At 45.7% G+C, this 24,760-nt stretch overlaps 1 pseudogene; it reads right to left on the reverse strand.

Annotated features, from left to right (window-relative positions):
• LOC124016382 overlaps positions 1 to 24,760 on the reverse strand; it is a 224,518-nt pseudogene that overhangs the window by 157,957 nt on the left and 41,801 nt on the right.

Genomic DNA, 24,760 nt, shown 5'->3' on the forward strand with positions numbered 1-24,760 from the left:
TGGATGGGTGCTTGGAAGAAGGGAGCGACAAGGTCAGACAACCCTGCCCTTGTAAAGCTGCCGAGAGCAGACCAGACTACCTGGCAGCCAAAAAGGGGAAAGAGAAGGGTCTGAAGAGAACAACAAGAGAGGAGGAAAAAGAGTGAGTGAGAAAAGGGGAAGTCCTAAGGGGAAGTCCTGCCTGTCCTAAGCCCACCACTCCATCCAGACCGTACCTGTTGATGGCCGAGCTGAGTTCATCCAGACGGCGGGTGTCGCTGGTGGTGCTGTTATCCAGTTTGGAGAGACTGTCCATCCTCTTCAGGATCACCTCCAGCATGTCACTGATCTTCCTGAGCACCCCACGAGACTCCACTCCCCCCATCACTACACACAGAGAGAGAGAGAGAGAGAGAGAGAGAGAGAGAGAGAGAGAGAGAGAGAGAGAGAGAGAGAGAGAGAGAGAGAGAGGGAGAGAGAGAGAGAGAGAGCGAGAGAGGGAGGCAGAGACAGAGAGAGCGAGAGACACAGAGAGAGGGAGAGAGGGAGAGAGAGATAGAGAGAGAGATAGAGAGGGAGAGAGAGAGGGGGAGAGAGAGAGAGAGAGAGAGAGAGAGAGAGAGAGAGAGAGAGAGAGAGAGGGGAGAGGGAGAGAGAAAGAGAGAGATAGAGAGAGAGAGATGGGGAGAGGTAGTAAACAATCGATAAACGCCCAATAACAAGAGAGCGTGGAGCGTTCACTATTTAGCTGAGCCCAGTCTCCAATTCACATCATTAAGTAAGCATCCTTCTCTCACTGCCCTACAGCTTCCTGTGCTAGCAGCATACTTTGCCTGCCTAGCTTAGGCTAATACATGAATTAATGTCTTTTTTCAATCCCAGACTTCCTACCACCTAGAGTATAATTATTAATGGTACACACTGCCGCAAAGGCCTGAGTCATGAAACTATGAAGTGGAACTAATGTTGACATTTCCCGCACTCCGGTGGATGCAATTACGTGCAACAACGGCTGTATTTATTTCACCCTAGTGAATCAGAGAGGTCATGGGTGCAGACACCGTGTGTGTAAGGTCAGGCTCTTTATCCTCTTTATGCTCTGATTGTTCCACTTCTCTTCACAGGATTATTTGGTGGCTGTTCGCTAGCCAACCCAAGGTCATACACACAGTCAATCTACACACAGTCAATCTACTTAGACAACAGCTACAGTTGAAGTCGGAGGTTTACATACACTTAGGTTGGAGTCATTAAAACCCGTTTTTCAACCACTCCACACATTTCTTTTCAACGAGCTATAGTATTGGCAAGTCGGTTAGGACATCTACTTTGTGCATGACACAAGTCATTTTCCCAACAATTGTTTACAGACATATTATTTCACATATAATTCACTGTATCACAATTCCAGTGGGTCAGAAGTTTACATACACTAAGTTGACTGTGCCTTTAAACAGCTTGGAAAATTCCAGAAAATTCTGTCATGGCTTTAGAAGCTTCTGATAGGCTAATTGACTTAATTTGAGTCAATTGGGGGTGTACTTGTGGATGTATTTCAATGCCTACCTTCAAACTCAGTGTCTCTTTGATTGACATCATGGGAGAATCAAAAGAAATCAGCCAAGACCTCAGAAAATAAATAGTAGACCTCCACAAGTCTGGTTCATCCTTGGGATCAATTTCCAAACACCTGAAGGTACCACGTTCATCTGTACAAACAATAGTACGCCAGTATAAACACCATGGGACCACGCAGCTGTCATACCGCTCAGGATGGAGACGCGTTCTGTCTCCTAGAGATGAATGTACTTTGGTGCGAAAAGTGCAAATCAATCCCAGAACAACAGCAAAGGACCTTGTGAAGATGATGGAGGAAACAGGTACAAAAGTATCTATATCCATGGTAAAAACGAGTCCTATATCGGCATAACCCGAAAGGCCGCTCAGCAAGGAAGAAGCCACTGCTCCAAAAGCACCATAAAAAAGCCAGACTACGGTTTGCAACTGCACATGGGGACAAAGATCATACTTTTTGGAGAAATGTCCTCTGGTCTGATGAAACAAAAATATAAATATTTGGCCATAATGACCATTGTTGTGTTTGGAGGAAAAAGGGGGAGGCTTGCAAGCCGAAGAACACCATCCCAACCATGAAGCATGGGGGTGGCAGCATCATGCTGTGGGTTGCTTTGCTGCAGGAGGGACTGATGCACTTCACAAATTAGATGGCATCAAGGGGCCTCCCGGGTGGCGCAGTGGTTAAGGGCGCTGTACTGCAGCTCGGGAGGTCCGTGGGGCGACGCACAATTGGCCTAGCGTCGTCCAGGCTAGGGAGGGCTTGGCTGGTAGAGATATCCTTGTCTCATCATGCACCAGCGACTCCTGTGGCGGGCCGGGCGCAGTGCACGCTAACCAAGGTGTTTCCTCCGACACATTGGTGCGGCTGGCTTCCGGGTTGGATGCGTGCTGTGTTAAGAAGCAGTGCGGCTTGGTTGGGTTGTGTATCGGTGGACGCATGACTTTCAACCTTGGTCTCTCCCGAGCCCATACGGGAGTTGTAGCGATGAGACAAGATAGTAGCTACTAAAAATAATTGGATAACACGAAATTGGGGAGAAACGGGGGTAAAATAAAAAACAAAATAAAAATAAAAATAGATGGCATCATGAGGCAGGGGAAATTATGTGGATATATTGAAGCAACAGCTCAAGACATCAGTCAGAAAGTTCAAGCTTGGTCGCAAATGGGTCTTCCAAATCGACAATGGCTAAGGACAACAAAGTCTAGGTATTGGAGTGGCCATCACAAAGCCCTGACCTCAATCCCTTAGAACATTTGTAGGCAGAACTGAAAAAGCGTGTGCAAGCAAGGAGGCCTACAAACCAACTCTGTCAGGAGGATTTGGCCAAAATTCACCCAGCTTTTTGTGCGAAGCTTGTGGAAGGCTACCCGAGATGTTTGACCCAAGTTAAACAATTTAAAGGCAATGATACCAAGTACTAATTTAGTGTATGTAAACTTCTGACCCACTGGGAATGTGATGAAAGAAATAAAAGCTGAAATAAATCACTCTCTCTACCATTATTCTGACATTTCACATTCTTAAAATAAAGTGGTGATCCTAACTGACCTAAGATAGTGCATTTCTATTAGGATTAAATGTCAGGAATTGTGAAAAACTGAGTTAAATGTATTTGGCTAAGGTGTATGTAAACTTCAGACTTCATGTCATGTTTTGTCTTATATTGTCTTGTCATTTTGCTTTTCCTTCTGTTCGTTTTCCCCCTGCTGGTCTTTTTAGGTTCGTTCCCCTTTTTCTCTCTCCCTCTCTCTCTCTCTTCTCTCTATCGTTCCGTTCCTGCTCCCAGCTGTTCCTATTCCCCTAATCAATCATTTAGTCTTCCCACACCTGTTCCCTATCTTTTCCCCTGATTAGAGTCCCTATTTCTCCCCTTGTTTTCCGTCTCTGTCCTGTCGGATCCTTGTATACTGTTCACCGTGCTGTGTCTTAGTATCGCCCTGTCGTGTCGTGTTTCCCTCAGATGCTGCGTGGTGAGCAGGTGTCTGAGTCTGCTACGGTCGAGTGCCTTCCCGAGGCAACCTGCAGTTCATTATCGAGTCTCCAGTCAGTTCTCGTGATTACGAGTGAAATTGTTTCTTATGCTTTATTTACCGCTCCGATTTGTCTAGGAGTATTGCTATTTCCTTAAACTGGATTAAAGACTCTGTTTTCGCCAAGTCGCTTTTGGGTCCTCATTCACCTGCATAACACTTCAACTGTAAAACACAGCCAGACAACACATTGGGCCAGACTGACTGATATACCATTTACACGATTACAATATAATTCATATATTCTGAAGATGAATAAGATACCTTTTCTGCAAACTTTCACTGACACAATGTGCAAAAATAATTTGAAAGGATTTAAAAGGGCTTTAGAAATTGAAAATATATTAGTATAATACTAATGATATAGCAGGTGGGTTTATCCAAAGTGAAATACAGAAAATATATTATTGGTATTCACAGTATGTGGTTCTTGCAGGGAGTCAAACCCACAACCCTGGTGTTGCAAGTGTGCAAGTACCACCTCCTGATTCAGCTCACACCAAGGATCTCTGCCTTGCTAGCACACTATGGTGGATGCTAGCACACTATGGTAGATGCTAGCACACTATGGTGGATGCTAGCACACTATGGTGGATGCTAGCACACTATGGTAGATGCTAGCACACTATGGTGGATGCTAGCACACTATGGTGGATGCTAGCACACTATGGTAGATGCTAGCACACTATGGTGGATGCTAGCACACTATGGTAGATGCTAGTACACTATGGTGGATGCTAGCACACTATGGTGGATGCTAGCACACTATGGTAGATGCTAGCACACTATGGTGGATGCTAGCACACTATGGTAGATGCTAGCACACTCTGGTTTATGCTAGCACACTGTGGTAGATGCTAGCACACTATGGTAGATGCTAGCACACTATGGTAGATGCTAGCACACTATGGCGGATGCTAGCACACTATGGTAGATGCTAGCACACTATGGTGGATGCTAGCACACGTGACCACCTTGTCTTACCAATCGGCGCAACACAAAAAGCTAGCTATTCACTGGCGAAAGTTGGGAAACTTCAGGTCGAGGAGTAAGTTTCACACATCCCCATGTGCTACACATCCACCATGCTTTAACTAACTGGACCATTGGAACTATATACACTGAACTAAAATATAAACACAAGATGTAAAGTGTTGGTTCCATGTTTCATGAGCTGATGTAAAAAAAATCCCAGAAAAATTCCATGCGCACAAAAAGCTAATTTCTCTCAAATGTTGTGCACACATTTGTATACATCCCTGTTGGGGATAATCAGCAAGAAGCTGATTAAACAGCATGACCACTACACAGGTGCACATTGTGCTGAGCACAATAAAAAGCCACTCTAAAATGTGCAGTTTTGTCACACAACACAATGCCACAGATGTCTCAAGTTTTGAGATGGCATACAATTGTCATGCTGACTGCAGGAATGTTCACCAGAGCTGTTACCAGAGAACGGAATGTGCATTTCTCTACCAATAGCTGTCTCCAATGTCGATTTTGAGAATTTGTCAGTACGTCCAACCGGCCTCACAACCACAGACCACATGTAACCACGCCAGCCCAGGACCTCCACATCTCAATCTGATTGGCTGGGCCTGGCTCCCAGTGGGTGGGCCTGGCTGCCAATTGAGTGGGACTATGCCCTCACAGGCCCACCCTGTCATGTTTTGTCTTATATTGTCTTGTCATTTTGCTTTTCCCTCTGTTCGTTTTCCCCCTGCTGGTCTTTTTAGGTTCGTTCCCCTTTTTCTCTCTCCCTTCCTCTCTCTCTTCTCTCTATCGTTCCGTTCCTGCTCCCAGCTGTTCCTATTCCCCTAATCAATCATTTAGTCTTCCCACACCTGTTCCCTATCTTTTTCCCTGATTAGAGTCCCTATTTCTCCCCTTGTTTTCCGTTTCTGCCCTGTCGGATCCTTGTCTATTGTTCACCGTGCTGTGTCTGTGTATCGCCCTGTCGTGTCGTGTTTCCCTCAGATGCTGCGTGGTGAGCAGGTGTCTGAGTCTGCTACGTTCAAGTGCCTTCCCGAGGCAACCTGCAGTTCATGATCGAGTCTCCAGTCTGTTCTCGTCTTTACGAGTGGAATTATGCTTTATGATTGTAGATTTACTTTACTGGATTAAAGACTCTGTTTTCGCCAAGTCGCTTTTGGGTCCTCATTCACCTGCATAACACACCCATGGCTGCACCCCTGCCCAGTCATGTGAAATCCATAGATTAGGCCTAATTTATTTATTAAAATTTCCTTATATGAATTTCAACTCAGTAAAATCTTAGAAAACTATTACATGTTGCATTCATATTTTTGTTCAGTGCATACATTGCATTCAGACCCCTTCATTTTTCCACATTTTGTTACATTACAGCCTTATTGTAAAATGGATAAAATACCATCTTCTACTCATCAATCTACACACAATATCCCATAATGACAAAGCAAAAACACGTAAAAAAAAAAAAAAATCTTTAGCAAATGTATGAAAAAAAACTGAAATAGCTTATTTACATAAGTATTCAGACCCTTTGCTATGAGCCTCAAAATGTAGCTCAGTGATCATCCTTGAGATGTTTCTACAACTTGATTGAGTCCACCTGTGCTAAATTCAATTGATTGGACATGATTTGGAAAGGCTCACACGTCTATAGAAGGTCTCACAGTTGACAGTGCATGTTAGAGCAAAAACCAAGCCATGAGGTCAAAGGAATTGTCCGAAGAGCTCCAAGACAGGATTGTGGAGGGGCACAGATCTGAGGAAGGGTACCAAAACATTTCTGTAGCATTGAAGGTCCCCAAGAAGACAGTGGCCTCCATCATTCTTAAATGGAAGAAGTTTGGAACCACCAAGACTCTTCCTAGAGCTGGCCGCCCTGCCAAACTGAGCAATCAGGGGAGAAGGGTCTTGATCAGGGAGGTGATCACTCTGACAGAGCTTCAGAGTTCCTCTGTGGAGATTATTATTAAGCCACTCCTCATTAAAAGGCACATGACAGAGAATCAGAGAAGTCGGAACCCGGTCCACGAAGAGACCCCCCATCGGAGACCTTCAACACGTAATTACATCATTATATTCTGACCCATAAGAGCGGCGGTTCGGGGCAAGGTGAGGGTTCAAATAAGCGTAGTCGACAAATGCACCCAAGTGTGCTTTTCTCGTGCACTCTCTCGCTCTTTTGAAACCCCCATTTTGTGTAACACGTGTCATACTGTGTCGGGCCCGCTAGGGACCTGTTTCATTATACTAAGTTCTAATAGCCTAGACTGTGTGTTTGTGTATCTTATATTATCCTTTTAGCTTGTTAGTAAATAAATAATCAACTCAATTGGTGTGGTAGATGTTCAGAATGAGACTGTAGAGGAAACTGATGAATTAAGCGACTGCTGTAAACTTGAAATTATGATATTCCTTGAGTTAATTTGGGAAATAGAAACGCAAGCCAAAATAAGGTTGTAAAGTAACAAAACCTCCCCATGGTGCCCCAGGTTAATGAGTTAATAATTACCTGATTCATTTAATCCCGTATTTATAAACCGTTAATCATTCGATGATCAGCAGTTGTCACATGAATCAATACAACTTTAAGACTGATTGAAGTGGATTTAACAAGTGACATCACTAAAGGGTTCATAGCTTTCACCCGGAGTCACATGGTCAGTTTTTTGTCATGGAAAGAGCCAGTGTTCCTAATGTTTTATATATATAAACTAAAATGACCATTGAACTGTTTCCTAGATACCAGACTGTCGCTTTGAAAACCATAAAGGGAGGGTCACTGAAAAATGAGAGAAACTCATAGCTCAGATACAGCACTGGACCCTTCCCTTTAAGGCAGCGAGGTCACAGTATATTCTTCTCCATCATAATGTCAGTGGGTATGAGGTTTGATTGTCTTGATAATCATCTGGAGTGAGCTGCCTACCCCAACCTATACCAATCAACCAATTGGAAGAGTAAACATAACTAAAAGCTCAAATACTGCCTTGTGGCAGTGGTGGAAAAAGTACACAATTGCCATACTTGAGTAAAAGTCAAGATAACTTCATAGAAAATGACTGAAGTAAAAGTGAAAGTCACCCAGTAAAATACTACTTGATTAAAAGTCTAAAAGTATTTGGTTATAAATATACTTAAGTATCAAAAGTACATGGAATTGCTCAAATGTACTTAAGTATCAAACGTAAAAGTATTTTTTTAAAGTATTCATTTAAAATTCCTTATATTAAACAAACCAGAATTATTTTGTGATTGACGGATAGACAGGGGCACACTCCAACACTCACACATAATTTACAAACAAAGCATTTGTGTTTAATGAGTCAGAGGCAGTAGGGATGAACAGGGATGTTTTCTAGTTAAGTGTGTGAATTGGACCATTTTCCTGTCAAAATCATTTGGGGGTGTCAGGGAAAATGTAAAAAGTACATTATTTTCTTTAGGAATGTAGTGAAGTATAAGTAGAAGTTGGCAAAAATATAAATAGTGAAGTGAAGTACAGATACCCGGGAAAAAAACACTTAAGTAGTCATTTAAAGTAGTTTTACTTAAGTACTTTACACGACTGCCTTGAGGCATACAACCCTATGACTAACCGTTATCTGAGACCATTCCCTTTAAGACAGAGAGGTCGCTGTATATTCTTGTCTGCACTATCATCATGTCAGTGGGTATGAGGTGTGATTGTCATGGTAATCACCTGGTGTGAGTCCTCTCCTCCATCACACTCCAATCCTATTGACTTGACAGGTAATTACAGCAGATTAAGTCCTCTACAGGAGAACTGTGGGAGAAGGTCACAATTTTTTCTTTCCATGGCAACCTATTATGTCTCTCTCTCACTTTCCTCTTCACCGTCTCTCTCTCTTTCGCTCTCTCTCCATACTCTCTTTCTCCCCCGAACTAGGCAGTTAACGCACTGTTCCTAGGCCGTCATTAAAAATAAAAATTTGTTCTTAACTGACTTGCCTAGTTAAATAAAGGTAAAATAAAAATACTCTCCTCTCCATACCCTCCTTTCTCCTTACTATCTCTTCCTCTCTCACTCCCTCTCTCCCTACCTCTCTTTGGACTCTCACTACTCTCCTCTAGGATCTGTCTCATTGCCTGTCTCTTCCTCTCTCCCTACCTCTCTTTGGACTCTCACTACTCTCCTCTAGGATCTGTCTCATTGCCTGTCTCTTCCTCTCTCACTCCCTCTCTCCCTACCTCTCTTTGGACTCTCACTACTCTCCTCTAGGATCTGTCTCATTGCCTGTCTCTTCCTCTCTCACTCCCTCTCTCCCTACCTCTCTTTGGACTCTCACTACTCTCCTCTAGGATCTGTCTCATTGCCTGTCTCTTCCTCTCTCCCTACCTCTCTTTGGACTCTCACTACTCTCCTCTAGGATCTGTCTCATTGCCTGTCTCTTTCTCTACTCTCTTCTCTCTCCCTTTCTCGCTCCCCCCACGCAATCTCGTAGTTATCTCCCTCCACAGTGACAGATGAGGCCCCTGTGTGACAGTGAGTGACATAGTGTCCTTGGGGTCCTAACACATCGCCATATCAACCCATCACCGTGTGACGGGTTACCTTGGCGACTGTCCTAGCTGTCAGTTGACTCCTGATGAGCCGTAATGATCGTGATGGCCATTTGGACACGGAAACATCTTGCTGCGATCTTATTGGCACATGGGAACACTCCAGTTGATCTCATTGGCTGCTGTGTTAAAAGGGTTGTTATAACAATGTCATTTAGGTTATTTTTATTACAAAATGCCAATTCAAAAGGCATTTGTGATCCAGCCAGAAGCTTATTTCAACGGTCTGGTGGTTAAATAGAATATGACTGTCAATGGGTAGGCTACCAGTTAACCATAGTATTAAGAGTAAACCACACACTGACCCTGGATCAACGGTCTGGTGGTTAAATAGAATATGACTGTCAACGGGTAGGCTACCAGTTAACCGTAGTATTAAGAGTAAACCACACACTGACCCTGGATCAACGGTCTGGTGGTTAAATAGAATATGACTGTCAACGGGTAGGCTACCAGTTAACCGTAGTATTAAGAGTAAACCACACACTGACCCTGGATCAGTTAGTAAAGTGGCGATTACAGGCCAGCGGCAGCGGTAAATATTTTTGGTACTGTATCTCAGATTGTTCTGGCAATTCTCACATAGAAACTTCATAGGGAGGAATGATGTTAAACATGGTTTTTACATTTGTATCACAAACCATTTTGGAGAAAGTCATGGTGAAATTGGTAATTACATTTTGGGCCTTTTTAGACCTATAAGGAGTATGTCTAGATTCTGAAATACATTTCTTTATTCAACATAAAAAAAATATGAATATCTCAAAGCGACCCTTTTTGATTTAGCTTAGTTTTAGACATATTGTTTGTAACAATATACTAATTTCAAATTTCCAGCATGGCTCTCTGGTACTTTTAATGATATGACCAATTGTATACATAGAAATTGAAATGATAGGTAATTAACCAATCACAGCCCTCCTTTAGGATTCGTCAGTCAGCCAGTCAAGTTTCCTTTTGAATCCATTTTCCCATTCACTGTGTCGGTAGTGCTGATAAAATTGATCATACCTATAGAATTAGTAGAGAGCCGACTATGGAAATTGTATGTTCTTGTAGAGGGTAGTGTTCTAAACAATATGTCTAATATTGAATAAATGAATAAGTCATTGTTTTTATTTCAGAATCTAGACATACTCCTTATGATAGAGCACACTATAGAAGTGTACAGCGACACCATGATGTTGTCTGTATCATGTACGGTTGGTTCACAGAATATAGGGTCTTCCAGGAGGCAGATCGAAAAAGGGGCCTAAAAAAAGCCACTTTCATCACGATTTTCTCAAAAATGGTTTGTGAAACAATTTTTTAAAACATTTCTAACATTACTTCCAATGAAGTTTCTATGTGAGAATAGCCAGAACAATCTGGAAAATATTTTCCGCTCGCGTGGAATCGCCCAAAGGCACAATGTGACCACACAGGCTGCTGGTAATTACCTCACATATTAGAGGTCAAATCATTAACATGAACATGCCACTAGGCCGTCTGAATAGATTAGCTCAACAGTCAACTATAGGCCATTGACATGCTGTTAGGGTCAGTTACAAGTCAATCCACTGTACTTGCTGCATCCTCAGAGAGACATCAACAATCAGTCAATACCATCAGTCAGCTACAGGTCAGTCCACTCCACTTACTATATATAGCTCTTAGAGCTAGCTGCATGTCAGTGCAGTTGTTATAGCTCGACGCTCTTAGGAAACAAAAAGGTGCTATCTAGAACCTTAAAGGGCTCGTTGGCTGTACCCATAGGAGAACCCTTTGAAGAAACCTATTCGGTTCCTGGTAGAAACATTTTGGTTCCAGGTAGAAAGCTGTTTGGTTCCATGTACAACCCTTTCCACGGAGGGTTCTACATGGAACCCAAAAGAGTTCTACCTGGAGTCAAAAAAGGTTCTCCTTTGGGGACAGTCAAAAAACCCCTTTGGAACCATTTTTCTAAGTGTATCCGGATTCAGCTACAGTCTACTGAGCTCTAGGACCATGCCTCAAGGACTACCTGGCCTGGTGACTCCTGGCTGTCCATGTCCCCAGTCCACCTGGTCTTGCTGCTGATCCAGTTTCTGCTGTTTTGCCTGTGGCTACGGAACCCTGACCTGTTCACCGGACGTGGTCCCTTGTCCTGGACCTGATGTTTTCGCCCCTCTCTTTCCCTCTCCCTAACTTTCTCCCCCTCCTTCTCTCTCTCTCTCTCTCTCTACCGCACCTGCTGTCTAGACCTCAGAATGCTCAGCTATGAAAAGCCAACTTACATTTACTCCTGAGGTGCTGACCTGTTGCACCCTCTACAACCACTGTGATTATTATTTGACCCTGTTGGTCACCTATGAATGTTTGAACATATTTAAGAACAATCTGGCCTTAATGGCCGTGTACTCTTATAATCTCCACCTGGCACTGCCAAAAGAGGACTGGCCAACCCTCAGAGCCTGGGTCCTCTCTAGGTTCCGTCCTAGATTCCTGCTTTTCTAGGGAGTTTTTCCTTGCCACCGTGCTTCTAAATCTGCATTGCTTGATGTTTGGGGTTTTAGGCTGGGCTTCTGTACAAGCACTTTGTGACATCTGCGGAAGTAAAAAGGGCTTTAATGAGTACATTTGATTTGATTTGATACTTGCTGTAGCTCTATTGAGCCAGCTACAGGCCAATCTACTTGTTATAGCTCTATCTAGAGACATGTACCATAGAGAGGTCAGTCTACTTCCCTTATAGCTCTATCGAGCCAGTCAGCCATTGTCTCTGTGCTGATCCTCAGTGATCACAGATTACATCAGTATTAGCATGAGCTCTCCCAGGGGGACCCTAGTGTTTCATACGGAGCTTCCTTGTTTGCGAGGGATTTTGCCATGCGCTGACAGCTCAATACCAACACAGCACACCTCTAGAAAAGCAGTGTTTTTGTCTTAGTGCTACAACAAGAAAGGGCACGTACAAGGCTCTGAGAGTTTAAAGTATCCCCTTCTGCCCTCCTTGACGATCAAAATAACAGAAGGGAAAAAAAGGCCAGTTGGGCCAGTAAGCGAAAGGTCACTGGTTCAATTCCCTGACCCGAATAGTTGAAAAATCTGTCGATGTGCCCTTGAGCAAGGCACCTTAATTGCTCCAGGGTAACCCGTTAATAATGGCTGATCCCTGGCTGTGACCTCACTCTCTGGGGGTGTCTCAGGGGGAGTGGGAAATGTAAAAATGATTTTTTTTTCAATTCACATGTGAAATATGACACATATAAGTACGAACCTAATTATTATATATACAGTTGAAGTCGGAAGTTTACATACACTTAGGTTGGAGTCATTAAAACTTGTTTTTCAATCACTCCACAAATTTCTTGTTAACAAACTATAGTTTTGGCAAGTCGGTTAGGACATCTACTTTGTGCATGACAAGTGATTTTTCCAACAATTGTTTTTCAGACAGATTATTTCACATATAATTCACTGTATTACAATTCCAGTGGGTCAGAAGTTTACATACACTAAGTTGACTGCCTTTAAACAGCTTGGAAAATTCCAGAAAAGTATGTCATGGAAGCTTCCAATAGGCTAATTGACATCGTTTGAGTCAATTGGAGGTGTACCTGTGGATGTATTTCAAGGCCTACCTTCAAACTCTTTGCTTGACATCATGGGAAAATCAAAAGAAATCAGCCAAGACCTCCACAAGTCTGGTTCATCCTTGGGAGCAATTTCCAAAGGCCTGAAGGTACCACGTTCATCTGTACAAACAATAGTATGCAAGTATAAACACCATGGGACCATGCAGCCATCATACTGCTCAGGAAGGAGACATGTTCTGTCTCCTAGAGATGAACGTACTTCGGTGCGAAAAGTGCAAATCAATCCCAGAACAACAGCACAGGACCTTGTGAATATGCTGCAGGAAACAGGTACAAAGTACCTATATCCACAGTAAAACGAGTCCAATATCAACCTAATCTGAAAGGCCCAGCAAGGAAGAAGCCACTGCTCCAAAAGCGCCATAAAAAAGCCAGACTACGGTTTGCAACTGCACATGGGGGACAAAGATCATACTGGTCTGATGAAACAAAAATAGAACTGTTTGGCCATAATGACCATCTTTATGTTTGGAGGAAAAAGGGGGAGCCTTGCAAGTCAAAGAACACCATCCCAACCGTGAAGCACGGGGGTGGCAGCACCATGTTGTAGGGGTGCTTTGCTGCAGGAGGGACTGGTGCACTTCACAAAATATATGGCCTCATGAGGAAGGAAAATTATGTGGATATATTGAAGCAACATCTCAAGACATCAGTCAGGAAGTTAAAGCTTAAACGCAAATGGGTCTTCCAAATGGACAATGACCCCAAGCAAAGTGGTGGCAAAATGGCTTAAGGACAACAAAGTCAAGGTATTGGAGTGGCCATCACAAAGCCCTGACCTCAACCCCATAAACATTTGTGGGCAGAGCTGAGAATGTGTGTGCGTGCAAGGATGCCTACAAACCTGACTCAGTTACACCAGCTCTGTCAGGAGGAATGGGCCAAAATTCACCCAACTTTTTGTGGGAAGCTTGTGGAAGGCTACCTGAAACGTTTGACCCAAGTTAAACAATTTAAAGGCAATGCTACCAAATACTAATTGAGTGAATGTAAACTTCTGACCCACTGGGAATGTAAAAGCTGAAATAAACCATTCTCTCTACTACTATTCTAAATATCAAGAATTGTGAAAAACTGAGTTTAAATATATTTGGCTAAGGTGTATGTAAACTTCCAACTTCAACTGTATGAATGAACATAGGATAGAAACAGTTGTTTATCCATAAAGCAAACAGTACTGTTACCACAGTAAATATATGTTCTCTCTCTCCAGGAGAAGATGGATAAAACCAAGTGAAAAAGTATGAATAGCAACTATCTAAATTCTGTTCATATTAGGAGTCTAATTGACCGTGCACTGTGTGAATCAATACATTCTCCAATACATTCTTCAAAGCGATTTCTTAATCGATTGTTGTCCTGGTCTTGTGAATAACTCTACATTCTCCTTCAACTTAAATCTGAGGTGGAAATAAATGTCAGATTCAGTCAAATCATCTGATTTGAAGATTGAGTCGTGGTTGAGCTAACAGGACCGTCTGTTCTTTCCCTTGGCTGGTACAAGGTCACAGTGTGTCGGGGTGCTCCAGCTAGCGTGGGATGGCACGGCGTACATCACTGTAACACAACTACTCTCCCCAGCTTCGACGACCATATTGCCCTGAATATTTAGTGTCACGACACATCGGGGGAGGGGGGGGGTTGTAGGTGTGTGTGCGTGGGTGCGTGTGTGTGTGTGTGTGCGTGCGTGTGCGTGTGAGTTTTGACTAGCCAATATCCCCCCTCAGTATGGGAGAGGCTAACTCGCAGCAGGAGAAAACTTCTGTCTGCTTTTATTTCGGTCACAAACTGTGTTTTAGACAGAATGCCAACTCTGTTTTTCTCAGCTAGAGTAGTTCACCTCTACAATGCCTGCTAAGATACAGAGGCAGGACTGTGTTGACTTGGCCAGTGTGTGTGTGTGTGTGTGTGTGTGTGTGTGTGTGTGTGTGTGTGTGTGTGTGTGTGTGTGTGTGTGTGTGTGTGTGTGTGTGTGTGTGTGTGTGTGTGTGTGTGTGTGTGTGTGTGTGTGTGTGTGTTTACCTTTCATGGTTTGGCCTCCCACTGAAATATGTCCCTTTTAAACCTCTAACGTGTGAACAGTCCAACTTACACACCCCTCAATTCACACCGTCACAGTCCTACTGTTATGGACGCACACCCACCCACACACACACACACCCGCACACCTCAGGGCACAACAACCCAGTCCCACTGTTCAACAACACACCCTTAACGGAAGGACATGGACCCTGGCGCTAACAGTCCTCACTTCTCTTGTGTGTGTTCCTCTCCTAATGGACAGACCCACTGTTTACTTCACACCAGCAGCCCTCTCCTCTCCGCCCCTCTCATCTCCACCCCTTCCCCCTCCTCCACTTCAGTGGGAAGCTAAGAAGCACTCCCCCTCCTCCACTTCAGTGGGAAGCTAAGAAGCACTCCCCCTCCTCCACTTCAGTGGGAAGCTAAGAAGCACTCCCCCTCCTCCACTTCAGTGGGAAGCTAAGAAGCACTCCCCCTCCGTTTCCCACTCTTTTTATGTTGTGTCAGAGCCAAAGGACCCTTGAGCTGTTGAACACAGCATCATCTTAGTGCAGTGTTGCTGACGTGGCCCATTGTGCAACGCTGTGAAAAGCCTCTATGTGGAGGACAATGGAGGCACAGCCCGGTGGTGGCGGGTTGTAAAACCATGGGCTGGAAAAGGCTAGTCATTTCGGTTGTGTCATGCAGAATTGGTTGCTAGAGGGTCAGGTGGCTTTTTCTTGGACAGACTATAAACACCCATAGGCCTTTATTATACACAAGCAAGCACAACAGAAACCCTGACTCTGTGTCCACGTCATCCTATTACACATAATTGCGCACCAGGAGTTGTTCATTGTGAAGTCCCTCTGTCTCGCCCGCTGGCATGAAAAAAAGATACGCAGTAAATAGAATATAGTGGAGTACACTGTACTGTAGTTACACTTGCACAAGTTTGCTGTGTTGTGTACAATCGTAGCCAGGCTCCCAATGCGACTCACCCGGCAGTGACTCAGACCGAGGTGTGGGGTGTGCTGTTAGGGAGCAGGCAACAGGGTGAGGTGTTAGTGAGATTGGCCACAGGCTGTTTGCATATTCATGGGGTGAAGTACATGTCAGGCTTGACTAGAGATGACATAGTTGACACTTACAGGGAGACGAACTGGAGCAGAGCAACACACATCCCTGAACGTACCACATGTATACGTTCTGACACAGACACAGACAGGCATATAGACAAATGCATTCACAGTCATCATACATTCATGTACTCCCAGTAGGTAGGTTTGCCTGTGTGTGTGCCTGTGTGTGTGTGTGTGTGTGTGTGGGTACGGTGACCAGTGTGTGTGTGTGTGTGTGTGTGTGTGTGTGTGTGTGTGTGTGTGTGTGTGTGTGTGTGTGTGTGTGTGTGTGTGTGTGTGTGTGTGTGTGTGTGTGTGTGTGTGTGTGTGTGTTTCCAACAAATCCTTACAGCCTGGTACATATATTTTGAAGGTATGGGATCCACCTCTCTCCCTCTCCTCTCCCACCTCTCTGTTTCTCTCTATAGAGTTGAGCCCTGGTAGTCTGTTTGCCAGGATATCCATTCCCTCTCGTGCACACCAGTCACACAGTAAGCGCACACACTGTCAGTGGACCTATCTAGAAAATGTATTGAATTTCTTTCCCCTGAACACAATAGCATATGTTATATATTATAACCTCCTTGCTGTTTACAGCAAAGCACTGATCTAAGGTCAGTTTTGGATGTTCCAGCACTAACAGGTTAAGGTCAGGATTTGCTGAGATTGCTCTAATCCTAGAAGTCTGCTTACCCGCTGGGCACAGACGTCAGTTCAACGTCTAGTGTTGATTTACATTTGGTTAAGTTTTCAACTAACGTGATTTCAATGTAAAATCAACAAAACATGTTTTTATTTATTTTTAAGTTGGGTGGAAAAAAAGGCTGAATGCCCCTTACGTTGATGACTTTTTGCAAATTCAATAGTTTCCCACGTAAATTCAACGTCATCAGATCTATATACAGCATGTGCAAATGAGTTTAGGATAAGAAAGGTAAGGCAATAAATAGGCCATGGTAGCGTAGTAATTACAATATAGCAAATAAACACTGGAATGGTAGGATGTGCAGAGGACGAATGTGCAAGTAGAGATACTGGGGTGCAAAAGGAGCAAGATAAATAAATAAATACAGTATGCGGATGAAGTAGATTGGATGGGATATTTACAGACGAGGTATGTACAGGTGCAGTGATCTGCTACCTGCTCTGACAGCTGGTGCTTAAAGCTAGTGAGGGAGATATGAGTCTCCAAGCTTCAGAGATTTTTGCTGCTCGTTCCAGTCATTGGCAGCAGAGAACTGGAAGGAGCATCCAAAGGAAGAATTGGCTTTGGGGGATGACCAGTGAGATGTACCCGCTGGACCGCGTGCTACGGGTGGGTGCTGCTACGGTGACCAGTGAGATATACCCGCTGGACCGCGTGCTACGGGTGGGTGCTGCTACGGTGACCAGTGAGATATACCCGCTGGACCGCGTGCTACGGGTGGGTGCTGCTACGGTGACCAGTGAGATATACCCGCTGGACCGCGTGCTACGGGTGGGTGCTGCTACGGTGACCAGTGAGATATACCCGCTGGACCGCGTGCTACGGGTGGGTGCTGCTGCTACGGTGACGGTGACCAGTGAGAGATACCCGCTGGACCGCGTGCTACGGGTGGGTGCTGCTGACGGTGACCAGTGAAATATACCCGCTGGACCTCGTGCTACGGGTGGGTGCTGCTACGGTGACCAGTGAGATATACCCGCTGGACCGCATGACCAGTGAGATATACGGGTGGGTGCTGCTACGGTGACCAGTGAGATATACCCCGCTGGGGTGGGTGCTGCTACGCGTGCTACGGGTGGGTGCTGCTACGGTGACCAGTGAGATATACCCGCTGGACCGCGTGCTACGGGTGGGTGCTGCTACGGTGACCAGTGAGATATACCCGCTGGACCGCGTGCTACGGGTGGGTGCTGCTACGGTGACCAGTGAGATATACCCGCTGGACCGCGTGCTACGGGTGGGTGCTGCTACGGTGACCAGTGAGATATACCCGCTGGACCGCGTGCTACGGGTGGGTGCTGCTACGGTGACCAGTGAGATATACCCGCTGGACCGTGTGCTACGGGTGGGTGCTGCTACGGTGACCAGTGAGAGATACCCGCTGGACCGCGTGCTACGGGTGGGTGCTGCTACGGTGACCAGTGAGATATACCCGCTGGACCGCGTGCTACGGGTGGGTGCTGCTACGGTGACCAGTGAGATATACCCGCTGGACCGCGTGCTACGGGTGGGTGCTGCTACGGTGACCAGTGAAATATACCCGCTGGACCTCGTGCTACGGGTGGGTGCTGCTACGGTGACCAGTGAGATATACCCGCTGGACCCAGTGAGATATACCCGCTGGACTGCTACGGGTGGGTGCTGCTGACCAGTGTGACCAGTGAGACCAGTGAGATACCCGCTGGACCGCATGCTACGGGTGGGTGCTGCTACGGTGACCAGTGAGATATGGACCCGCTGGGTGGGTGCTGCTACGGTGACCAGTGAGATATACCCGCTGGACCGCGTGCTACGGGTGGGTGCTGCTACGGTGACCAGTGAGATATACCCGCTGGACCGCGTGCTACGGGTGGGTGCTGCTACGGTGACCAGTGAGATATACCCGCTGGACCGCGTGCTACGGGTGGGTGCTGCTACGGTGACCAGTGAGAGATACCCGCTGGACCTGCTACGCCAGTGCTGGACCGCGGGTGGGTGCTGCTACGGTGACCAGTGAAATATACCCGCTGGACCTCGTGCTACGGGTGGGTGCTGCTACGGTGACCAGTGAGATATACCCGCTGGACCGCGTGCTACGGGTGGGTGCTGCTACGGTGACCAGTGAGAGATACCCGCTGGACCGCATGCTACGGGTGGGTGCTGCTACGGTGACCAGTGAGATATACCCGCTGGGCCGCGTGCTACGGGTGGGTGCTGCTACGGTGACCAGTGAGAGATACCCGCTGGACCGCGTGCTACGGGTGGGTGCTGCTACGGTGACCAGTGAAATATACCCGCTGGACCTCGTGCTACGGGTGGGTGCTGCTACGGTGACCAGTGAGATATACCCGCTGGACCGCGTGCTACGGGTGGGTGCTGCTACGGTGACCAGTGAGAGATACCCGCTGGACCGCATGCTACGGGTGGGTGCTGCTACGGTGACCAGTGAGATATACCCGCTGGACCGCGTGCTACGGGTGGGTGCTGCTACGGTGACCAGTGAGCTGAGATAAGGCGGGGCTTTACCTAGCAGAGGTGAAGTTATGTGGGAACAATGTATATCGAACCAGTTTTTGACGAATGGATAAAGCCTGCAATCTCCTCTCCATCCCATCTCCATTTCCAAACTGGAATTAGATTAGATGTAATTAGATGCAGTTTAATTATCATAGCCATCATGGGGGATTTCTACTCGTTAGTTGACAGAGTGGAAAAAAATGATTGATTGCAAAATGTGGACAGGAAGCCAGATTTCTCTAGGGTTGCAGGTTTTCTTGCTACACTGGATCAGGACAGTGGGGATGTGGGCTTTGAGCCAATCAGAATAAGGTAAATAAGCATTGATTCAGGAAGTAGCAGCAATTGTAGAGGTGCTGTACATAAAACAATACAGCACAGAGGCCCCCGTAAGTGATGTCATAGTGCGGTGAAAGAGTAAGTCTCCTTTGGGCTACCCCTTTGGAACTCTTTTTTCTAAGAGTGTAATGCCGATGACATGAAAACAAGCAGAAATGCATGCAAATGTTTTCAAAGAACAAACCTAGCTTCGTTTGCCAGGCCTACAGCTGTGCGATACACAAAGGCCGAAGACACACAACTGTTTGTGTGACGGTTCCTTTCTCAGTGTCCCTCTTTCAGAATCCCCTTTAACCTTCATTAGTTCCGGCTCTCCGAAACGCCAATTTCGCCCTGATGGTTTTCGTTTGGGGATATTCACTATTTGCGAGGCAAGAAGGTATTCCAAAAGCAAAGCTGCGGAGGGGGAAAGAGAAAGAGGGAGAAAGATGGAGGGAGATAAGCGAGCTCTCAGTCTATTGGAGCAGACAACTTCTGTCACTCCTCCTCTGTGTCTGCCTCTCTTTCAAAGCGCACACCGAAGAAGAAGGGATGAGAGAGAAAAAAAACGACAGAGAGCTCATGTAGAGTACTCGCTGTATCTATCTGGCTCCACTGCGCGGCTTTAATTAAAGCTTCCCCTCCCTTCCTCTTCCTCCCTCCTCTCTTCACCCCCCCCTCTTTCCTCCACTCCTTTAGCAAATCCTCTCAAAACCCATTCTTTGATTTCTGCCTCTCTGAAGTTGCGCTGCTCAGTTCGCTGCTCAGTTCAGCACTCTCCTCCTCACTCTCCCTCTCTCTCTCACACACACACACACACACACACACACACACACACACACACACACACACACACACACACACACACACACACACACACACACACACACACACACACACACACACACACACACACACACACACACACACACACACACACACACACACACCTTTCCTCTCCCTCTGTTTTTCACCCTATGTCTTTCACCAGCAGTTGGGTCATTTCTGCACCATGTCTTGTATGCTGTTGTGCATGATGTCAGACTCTGAAACTGAGTGGAGCCTTGAAGCCCACTCCTACTCACAAAACAGCCAGTCAGCGCTTGGGAAAACAGCCCAATTATGGCCAGAAATAGGCACAGATGAAAACAATGTATGAATAGGGACCAAATTGCATAAAAATATATGAAAGGGTAACGGGTTTTGGCGTGCACTGAATGGATGTTAATGGAAAAGGGGAAATAATAGGTTCAGCAAGATCAGGAAGAGTATATATTTGATATTGTCATCTATTTGAAAGGTCCATGTAAAACGTGTACGTTATACACAAAGCAACCTGTTATTTGCATCTGCAGTCCCTGGGAAGGGTAATGTGGCAGTAGATGCTTGTCAACATGACTTTCTATGCTGTCAATGACAAGGACGACCTAAAGCGCCAATCCCAGCCACACACTGTGTGAGCAGAACGACGAAGGCTGCTGTAAGTCAAGCGAGGGCTGCAGCTATGGGAGCCTGGAACGATGCACAACTACCTCTGTCAATGTCTTTCCATTCAGGCACACATGTGGGTACGCACCCACACACACTCTCAGTGTCCCCTGTGGGCTGACAGTGTACTGCCCCCTGAAACATATCACTGTGCATGTACTGGGAAAAGGCCTTACAATGTTAACCCTGTACATCCCATGGCAAGGTTGACATTTGAGGAATTTAGCAGACACACTCATCCAGAGCAACTCACAGTAGTGAGTATGCACATTTTCTTATTTGTTTGTATTGGTCCCCCATGGGAATCGAACACACAACCCTGCCATTGCAAGTGACACGCTCTACCAACTGAGCCATACAGGACCAACAGGACACACATGTATATTCTTAAAATAAGTCCCTAATGCCTATAGTCAAGTACGGCACCTCCTCTTGTCTTAATGACTCCGTTATGTAAACATGTCTGTTCCTCAGCCTGCATTAGCTTTGCCGACTGCCATTACTTCAATGGGCTTAGTGGCTTTGTGGACAACTGAGACATAGAGCTTCAGGGGGCCACTTTCCACTACGAGGCAAGACCCCGGACGTCACTGTGTGTTAATGTGACAGGGAACTACGTTGCCCTGGGAGAGAGACAGGGAGACATTGGAGGAAAGGAAAGTAGAGAGAGGGGATGGACCATGTGAGAGAGGGTCGATGGAGAGTGAGGGAGAGAGAGAGGGGATGGAGAGCGAGAGAGGGGATGGAGAGCGAGAGAGGGGGTGGAGAGTGAGAGAGGGTCGATGGAGAGTGAGAGAGAGGGGGGATGGAGAGAGATTCTGACCGGGGTTTTACACTACCTTGGGAGAACAGTTGGAGAGATGGAGAGATATAGAGAGAAAGAGAGAAAATAAGAGCAAAAAAATAGAGATGGGGAAGTAGCGCTCATAAAACACTGTGACATATGATGGTAACGCCCTCTATTGTTTTTTTTCATCCCACACAGATTGTTTCTTCTTCATAAGCTTAAACTTGATTATACTTGTCATTCATTTTTTTTCTATAGGTTATTGAGTTTTTGAGATGGAACAATGGAGCTTATTCATTGTTTGATCGGGGAAAGTCATGCATGCATAAAATGATGAAAGCATAGCCCAAAGTCATATTAAAAGACTATTGAATGAAGAGATAAGCGGAAAAGGCATACTTTTTTATCCTCTCTTGGGTAGGGGGCAGTATTTTCACGTCGGGATGAAAAGCGTGCCCAAAGTAAACTGCCTGTTACTCAGGCCAAGAAGCTAGGATATGTATATAATTGGATAGAAAACACTCTAAAGTTTCTAAAACTGTTAAAATAATGTCTGTGAGTATAACAGAACTGATATGGCAGGCGAAACCCCGAGGACAAACCATCCAAAAAACAAACAAATCAGCCTACCACTGTTTCCAATGTCTTTCATGTTTATTATGAGGCGAAGTCCTCCCAGATTGAAGTTCCTAGGGCTTCCACTAGATGTCAACAGTCTTTAGAAAGAGTTTCAGGCTGGCTTTTGGAAAAATGAGCTAGAAGTTGTAGTTTTTCTAAGTGGCTCCCATTATGGCTGTAGTGTTTCCATGCGCGTGGATGAAAGAGCGTTCTTTGTTATTTATCTCCGGTAATGAACATACTATTCTCCGTCTTAAATGTAATAATTTATTTACGTATTAGGGTACTTAAGGTTAGATTACAAATGTTCTTTGACTTGTTTGGATAAGTTTATTAATTTTGTATGCATTTTGAAGGAGGGAAACTGGGTGGATTATTGAATGAAGCACACCAGCTAAACTGAGTTTTTATGGATATAAAGAAGGACTTTATCGAACAAAAGGACCATTTGTGATGTAACTGGGACCTCTTGAAGTGCCAACAGAGGAAGATCTTCAAAGGTTAGGCATTCATTATATCTCTATTTCTGACTTTCGTGTTGCACCTGACTGGTTGAGAAATGCTTTTCATGCTCAAATCAAATTGTATTTGTCACATACACATGGTTAGCAGATGTTAATGAGAGTGTAGTGAAATGCTTGTGCTTCTAGTTCCGACAATGCAGTAATAACCAACGAGTAATCTAATCCAACAATTTTACAACTACCTATGTTAGTGGCGGCTGTTTAATAACAGTCTGATGGCCTTGAGATAGAAGTTGTTTTTCAGTCTCTCGGTCCCTGCTTTGATGCACCTGTCCTGACCTCGCCTTCTGGATGATAGCGGGGTGAACAGGCAGTGGCTCGGGTGGTTGTTGTCCTTGATGATCTTTATGGACTTTCTGTGACATCGGGTGGTGTAGGTGTCCTGGAGGGCAGGTAGTTTGCCCCCGGTGATGCGTTGTGCAGACCTCACTACCCTCTGGAGAGCCTTACGGTTGTGGGCGGAGCAGTTGCCGTACCAGGCGGTGATACAGCCCGACAGGATGCTCTCGATTGTGCATCTGTAAAAGTTTGTGAGTGCTCTTGGTGACAAGCCAAATTTCTTCATCCTCCTGAGGTTGAAGAGGCGCTGCTGCGCCTTCTTCACCACGCTGTCTGTGTGGGTGGACCAATTCAGCTTGTCCGTGATGTGTACGCCGAGGAACTTAAAAACGTACTACCCTCTCCACTACTGTCCCCTCGATGTGGATATGGGGGTGCTCCCTCTGCTGTTTCCTAAAGTCCACAATCATCTTGTTGACGTTGTTGACGTGTGAGGTTATTTTCTTGACCCCACACTTCGAGGGCCCTCACCTCCTCCCTGTAGGCCGTCTCGTCGTTGTTGGTAATCAAGCCGTCTGCAAACTTGATGATTGAGTTGGAAGCGTGCATGGCCATGCAGTCTTGGGTGAACAGGGAGTACAGGAGAGGGATCAGAACGCACCCTTGTGGGACCCCAGTGTTGAGGTTCAGCAGGGTGGAGATGTTGTTACCTACCCTCACCACCTGGGGGAGGACTGTCAGGAAGTCCAGTACCCAGTTGCACAGGGCGGAGTCGAGACCCAGGGTCGAGAGCTTGATGACGAGTTTGGAGGGTACTATGGTGTTAAATGCTGAGCTGTAGTCGATGAACAGCATTCTCACATAGGTATTCCTCTTGTCCAGATGGGTTAGGGCAGTGTGCAGTGTGGTTGCGATTGCGTCGTCTGTGGACCTAGAGTCTGCAGGTTTTGGTCGCGGGCCGTGTCAGTGGCACTGTATTGTCCTCAAAGCGAGCAAAGAAGTGGTTTAGTCTGTCTGAGGTCAAGACATCCTGGTCCGCGATGGGGCTGGTTTTCTTTTTGTAATCCGTGATTGACTGTAGACCCTGACACATACCTCGTGTCTGAGCTGTTGAATTGCGACTCTACTTCGTCTCTATACTGACGCTTAGCTTGTTTGATTGCCTTGTGGAGGGAATAGCTACACTGTTTGTATTCGGTCATGTTTCCGGTCACCTTGCCCTGGTTAAAAGCAGTGGTTCGCGCTTCTAGTTTCACGCGAATGCTGCCATCAATCCATGGTTTCTAGTTTGGGAATGTTTTAATAGTTGCTGTGGGTACGACATCGCCGATGCACTTGCTAATAAACTCTCTCACCGAATCAGCGTATTCTTCAATGTTGTTGTTTGATGCAATGCAGAACATATCCCAATCCACGTGATCGAAGCAGTCTTGAAGCGTGGAATCAGATTGGTCGGACCAGCGTTGAACAGACCTGAGCCCGTAACTTCCTGTTTGAGTCTCTGTCTATAGGCAGGGAGCATCAAAATTGAGTCGTGGTCAGCTTTTCTGAAAAGGAGGGCGGGGGAGGGCTTTTTATGCGTCGCGGAAGTTAGAATAACAATGATCTAGGGTTTTACCAGCCCTGGTAGCACAATC

Source organism: Oncorhynchus gorbuscha, linkage group LG26 (genome assembly GCF_021184085.1).
Source record: "Oncorhynchus gorbuscha isolate QuinsamMale2020 ecotype Even-year linkage group LG26, OgorEven_v1.0, whole genome shotgun sequence".
Taxonomy (NCBI): domain Eukaryota; kingdom Metazoa; phylum Chordata; class Actinopteri; order Salmoniformes; family Salmonidae; genus Oncorhynchus; species Oncorhynchus gorbuscha.